This window comes from Phoenix dactylifera, chromosome 14 (genome assembly GCF_009389715.1).
Source record: "Phoenix dactylifera cultivar Barhee BC4 chromosome 14, palm_55x_up_171113_PBpolish2nd_filt_p, whole genome shotgun sequence".
In the NCBI taxonomy this organism is placed as follows: Eukaryota; Viridiplantae; Streptophyta; class Magnoliopsida; order Arecales; family Arecaceae; genus Phoenix; species Phoenix dactylifera.
Window position 1 is genome coordinate 22979098 of NC_052405.1, and position 7012 is coordinate 22986109.

Genomic DNA, 7012 nt, shown 5'->3' on the forward strand with positions numbered 1-7012 from the left:
GTTTCCTGTTGCTGAATATGAACTTTACATATGGGTGCAGGATTGTGACAGGTTTCTAATAGGATACATGTGAATGATTGTCATTGTAATAGGACAATTTAAGGTGCCGCATACTTATTGTTGTTGTAACAAAATAGTTTTATAACTCTAAATTCAAGTGCTAAGTTTGTTGGATGGTTTCTAATTGAATGCATTCTTGGCACTCTCGAGTTTAAAGCACAACTTTGTTGAATGATTTTTATTTTAAAACATATCTAATGCTCAAAATTATTGAGTGAATCATGGATTAAAAAATTGTAGAGTAGCACGTACTGAGTTTAAAGTTCAGTTTTGTATCAGCTCTCTGTGCCAATCTTGTGCCACTTACTCTAGTTTAGCTTTAGACCCAGTTTTCTACTAACAACCAATCTAGTAATCTTTACTCCTCCCAAGTGATTAATGTTGCAAAGTGAGAAGTGAGTGAAAAATAATGGACAATCAGCCTTCATAGTGGTTTTAAGTATCAGCTATTGCATCCAAGTTGGAATATGTTAAGTTGAATCTTGGACTGATAAATTGGATTCATTAATGGCCGAAATGTGATTCTACAATGTCTAATTATTGTAACATATCATTATGGTCTATAAACATGAGAGATAAGGATAGAACTAACATCAAATAGCAAACATTTCTATTCATTATATTCTTTGCAAATTACAAGAAAAACCCCAAAAGTTCAATTGAGAAACTGTTGGACCCTAAAAGTTCAAAAACTTTCCACTTCCCCCTCTCCTAGTTACTTTATCTACATATATTTTTGGAGTGAAGCTCTTCATGTTAACCCTAGCTGCCCACTTTCTAGCCCACTTCAATACCAACACATCCCTTTAGACCACCCAATAAGCAATTAGGCACCATGCCAAACACTTTCTACTCACTTTGCAAACTCAGATCTCATTCTTTGGATTCTTATTTTTTTGGATCAACTTGTTAATCATCTATCTTGTATGTGAGTCAGGATGGACGATCATACCATTGCAAAATTCCACATCATCTTTTTGTTAGCAGTGACAAATTGAAACATATTTTTTAATTTTATCCAAACAAAGAATTACATAAAACTTGTTCCATAATGTAGAGTGCAAAAATTGGTTTTCATAAAACACACCAACCAAAACAGCCCCTTAAAATGAATCTAGATTTAAATTTCTATATAAATATTATATTGCATATGCAAAGATGAACTATCGAAACTTCTAGTACTTGTTGGAGTTTCTTACATTAAAAGTTATATTTCTTCATAGCTAATATCATACAAAAAAAATGAAAAGGTTTGTTTTTTTTCCCTCTCCATGCATATGGCTACATTCTGATCTACTAGTTTATGGTGCGATGTTTAATATGCTATGAGATGCCTAAAACCTATATTTTATAATAAAGAATATTTTTCATGTTAGGCAATAATAGAAGTGAAGCTCCATTTCATAAAATGAATAATCCTAGCTATGGGCGAGTTTGGATGCTTACTTTAATGCTATTGCTAGTGCATTGTGGCCTATGATGGTAAGGGTGATTTTCAACTATCAAAATGTCAATTTTTGTTCATTTGCTTTATGTTTATCCTAAATTAACTACAACTAACTCGTAGAAATAGAAATTTGTATAACACTTACCACTTAGTGTAGAAGGTTTAGGATTGGATTCCGGTTGCAGTCCCTCTCTTAGAATAGGGTGGGAATAAGGGTAAAAGGTGGGGATGTGCCCTTCCTAGTCCCAAAAGAAAAAAAGAAATAAACATTGATACATTGCTTGGTTATGGATCAACAAGAAGAGAGACTTAAAAGATCAGTTTAAAACCCGAAGGTTGTATTCACATAAAAAAACATGTTGATACTTATATTGATAGGTACATCTAGCTTTATAAGATAATTCTTTTAAGTCATTAAGTATTATCTTGCTTATTCAATAGACAATATGCTTCTCTCTTGATCATTAGTTTATATCATGAGAAGTAACTCATTTTCTTTCAAATGAATTATAAATTCAACAATATGCACATGTTAAGAAAATCTGAATAAAACATTTTTTAAAAACCATAGAGATCAAATAGGTCTAAATAATAAACTAATCCAATTAAGAAGAAAGAAGTAATTTCCTTCATTCTTTCAACTCAAATCTCTTAAGAAAATATTAGAAAAGATGAAAAAAATGGCGAAAGTAGGGTTTAGGTCCCTTTTTCTTTTATTGATAATCTCTAAACTTACATAGTCTCTATTTATAATAGTGAGGTGTGTTCTTGCACAATTTGGGTCGGACTCTTCTTTTAAGTTGAACACGACTAGCTTGTTCAAAATAAATATAACTAGTATAAATAAACACAAAAAAGTTAAAATACTACAGAAGGTAGATCTTGACTCCTATATCAATTTTACCATCGTTGCTCCATCTAATTCTTCTAGGATTGTGCGATATACGAGGTTAAAATCTTTCCCAAATAAAAATTTTCGATTTAATTGGCCCTTTTCGGAGCTCATATGGTGGAATTGAGACATGATCGCTAGCTACGCCACACCCTTTAGACGGGCTACATCGTAGAGCTCGTAAAGTTATTTGATTTTAAAATAAAATCATCCCAATCGAGTGTCATATCACCAAATTATGGTTTCAAGAAGTTCAACATGCGATTCAGTTTTTCGATATGGCGAATCACACTTCTGGACTATTTGGTTCCATTTGTAATAGCCAACATGGTCGCATTGAATCTGGTGATCCTCTTAAATTATAAACCCGATAAATCAAAGGAATATGAGAATTAACTTAAAGACTATGTGCAAGGCTATAAGCTTCGAGAGACCTTAAGCTTTCATTAAATATCTTAAACAAGTTGCTTGTAAACAACTCAACTTTGACTCAAAATTAAATGAAAAATTTTTGAGTTCCATCGACACATTACCAAACAAGTTAGGCTATTGGTCTGGCTTGCTTGAGCTTAGCTCGTTACAATTCTAATCGGAGTCATGACATAAAAAGATGGTGGGAGATGTGAGAAGAGGGAATTAAAGCCAGATAAGTAGAGAGATGAGGGAAGTTCAGAGTTCTTTGGTGTAACCTTGCTCAAGAGAAATAAGGCTACAAACTAATGAGCTCCAAGAATCCCAATTCACATGCATCCCATTGCTTCGTGGTAGGAAAAATAAAATAAGATCCAAGAGAGATGACATCCGGAAAACAACATCATGGTCCCCATGGGGTGGCCTCACTATCCTCCCACCAAAAACCCATCCCAAAATATTCTCCACACAAACAAAGGAAGACTCCATGTTACCCATCCGTGAGGTTATCAGATCACTTATATTATAACAATCAAAAGAAACAAACACCAACAACAACAAATAGCACAGATGGATCAATAACAAAATAAAAAACTTAACAAAATCTCCTGCCCAAGAGTCAAAAACACTGACCTACCCACTCTCTCGGTCCACCATCCCACCTCCTTTGCCCTCCCACCTTGTTCGAGCCCATTAAAGCCAGCCTAACCGACGCCATAGCTCACATGACGCCACCTCTCCCTTTCCCTTCCCTCTCTCTCACCTCCGCAACCATACATCCCCCTCAGAAGACATGGGACCCCACTCCACCAACAGCCTCATGCATGTTTCTTAATGTGACCCAAGTACTTCCCCCTGCCATTTCATCAGACGGCTGTCGGCTGTGAGACCCATAAACTTTTTTAATCCCCCCTAGCTGATCTCCCTATCCTATTACCCACAGGGAGTCGGTAGAAATAGTATTTCTTGTCCATGCAATTAGGGCCGCAAATAGTCGGATCGGATCGAATTCTGAGTGGCCCTAATCTGACCTAATTTTTTGTTCGGATCCTAATTTTGGACCCGGACCCAACTCGGTTGAAAATCGAATCGGGTCGGATCCATGTCTATAAATTTTGATCCGACGGATCATTCGGATCGAATCAGATCCATATATAACCCAAATCCGGCCCAAAAAGTTAGCTCAAATGATGCTGTCACTCTCTAACTTCCGAGGCCCAAATGATGCTGTTCTAAAATGGGTCGGGTCTGGTCCGAGCCAAGGTCGAGATTGGGTGGATCCGACCTGATTCGAAAAATAGAACGGGGCCAATTTTAGGATCCGACCCGGTCCCACGTATCCTAAAATTCGAGTCGGATCGGATCTTAAGCGGGTCGGATCGGATCAGATCACGAGTCAACTCGACCCATTTGCAGCTCAACATGCAACCTATCTAACTTATTTTAATCTATTATAGATCGAGCTAGATTATTTATCTAATAAATAGTCATAAAAATCTATAATATAAACAGTAATGCTTAACGTATCTAATATATTTTAATCTAAATTATCTGTCCAATAAAATAAATAATTTAAATTTAAATTGATAAATTTTTGCTCTATCATGTATTCAATCCCATGCCTATTTTGTTAATACGATCAGATCGCCACCTCTACGTAAAGACCTATAACATACATTATTGGTTAAAGATCCAATGCATATCTTTTTGGTACGATCGGATTGCCACTTTTGCATAAAGACCTACAACATACATTATTGGTTAAAGAAGGAAAAAAAGATGAGGATGGTTCCTCTCACCCTTTTTTTTTTTTTTGTGCATCCCTCGCTATCATACACGCAAGCAGTCTCACCACCTAATCAAATTGAAAATCTGAGCAATAAAAAATATTGTACGTAAGGAGAGCCTTGTGGACATTACTTCAATTTTTTATCTGTGAAGTGGGGTGCGTCCCCCGCGTTAAGGGTCAGAGTGCCCATGTGACCCCTTGATTAATTTTTTTAGGGGACAATTCTTCGAGTATTTTATGCCAACATAATGCACCAATTGTGTACCACGGGATCATCAGTATACAAATATTGTATGTTTTCTTGGACTGAGTGCTGGAGAGTACGATCTTATGCCTGTTTCTTCCTTAATTCATCCTCTATGAGCCCATCTAACTTGGTGGCCCGCAGCCGAAAGACTTCGCTCACCACACGCTCCGCCCCACTAGATTGATAAATAGAAAGAAAGTAGTAGTGGAAAGTAATCTGGCTAGATTCTGGGCTGGATAGATTTGGAGTTTAACTTTTTTGTGAATTTTTTTCTCTGGTTTTGAAAGGAGAAGGGAAGGAAAGAATCAAAAAGTTTTTTTTTCCATGGTCTGAGAGAGAGAGAGGAGATATTAATATCATGGCATAGGGGTGGGGGAGTCATTTCTTGAGCAACTGCATCCCAAGCTGAGGGGTAGTTCTAAATACACCCCCCCGATTGCTCAGGACACCCCCCAAAAATTAAAAAAAAATTAAATACTCTCTACACCCCCCCATTTGCTAAGGACACCCCTAAAAAATTAAAAAATCCTAAATTACCCTTCACCCTCCCCACCCCCTCACCTAAATTGCTCTCTACACCCCCCAAACCCCCCCCCCCAAAACCCCGCTCTTCCCCTCCAAAACTCCACTCCAGCCGGCTTCTCCCTTCCGCCCAAAAAACTTCGTCTCAAGCACCTCAAGCACCTCGCCGGCGGCCAAACCCCCTCCGTCTCCCCCTTCTCCCTCGCCCAAAACCCCCTCGTTCCCCCTTCTCCCTCTCGTCGCCGGCATTCTCCCCTTCTCCCTCTCGTCGCCGGCATTCTCCCGGAACCACCTCCCCGGCCATCTCCCGAGCAACGAGCACCTCGCCGGCGCCTCCACGACCACGTCGAGGTAGCTCCCCGCCCCCCCGCCTCCAGTGCTCCGTTCGGCACTGGATCGCTGAACAGAACCCTTCTGTTCGGCTGAACAGTGCCGAACAGAAGCCCTCTGTTCGGCAACACTCAACCGAACAGAAGCCTTCTGTTCGGCTGCACGGTGCCGAACAGAAGCCTTCTGTTCGGCTGCACAGTGCCGAACAGAATGGTTCTGTCCGGCTCTGAGCAGCCGAACAGAAGCCTTCTGTTCGGCTCTGTGCAGCCGAACAGAAGCCTTCTGTTCGGCACTGTGCAGCCGAACAGAAGGCTTCTGGTGCCAAATCGCGTGCCGTGCTGAATTTTGTGCCGAACATTTATGTATGCAATTGAATTATTTTCTTTGATATAGCCTAACATTGAATTTCTATATTTTCAGACATGGATCCCCGTCCCGCCAGAGTTAGACCTACGGCGTCAGCTAGGAGACGTCGTGCTAGGATTGCTTCTCCCGAGCCTGCTCATATGCCATCGGACTCTCCTGAGTCAGAGCATGATGATATGCCCGCTAGGGGCGAAGACGATGAGTCCGTTGGACCATGTCCAGGAGGTCCAGAGGATGAGTCCGTCCTGATCAGTTTCAGGACGCATATAGCAGCTTCCATCTGGAGGCAACAGGTATTGTTTATTTGTTATAGCATTATATTTTGTTTATTGATGTTTTATAAAGTAGTAGTAATTATACATTTATATTACAGGAACGAGCTCCACTAAAGTGCATGAACCATACTGCCAAGGTTGGTGAATGGAAGTGGTGGTCTTCAAACCAACCAAATACCAGGTTCAGAGCACTATTGAGGCAGTCGGGCCTCGTAGAGTTAGTACAGTGCTCTTATCGATTCATCGATAAGATTCTGATTTCGGGCTTCGTAGAGAGATGGCAGCCCGAGACGAACACCTTCCATATACCATTTGGCGAGATCACTATCACGTTGGATGATGTATCCGCCATTTTAGGGATTCCTGTCGCAGGTTCCTCAGTATCAGTTTCTCCTGAGAGGATGAGTGATCGGGATGCTAAGGAGCTACTTGTGGAGTTGTTGGGGGTGTCAGCTGGAGACGCGCGTCAGGAGGTACTGTCATCGCGCGGTCAGTCTGTGAGGATGGAGTGGCTGAGGACTCAGTTTCACTCTGTATCTGATAGAGACAGGCAGCAGAGGATAGAGTGTGCAGCACGAGCCTATTTGTTATTTTTGTTAGGCTGCACACTCTTTGCTGATAAGAGTGGGACCAGGGTGCCTATAGCGTATCTGTGTTTACTGCGGGATCTGGA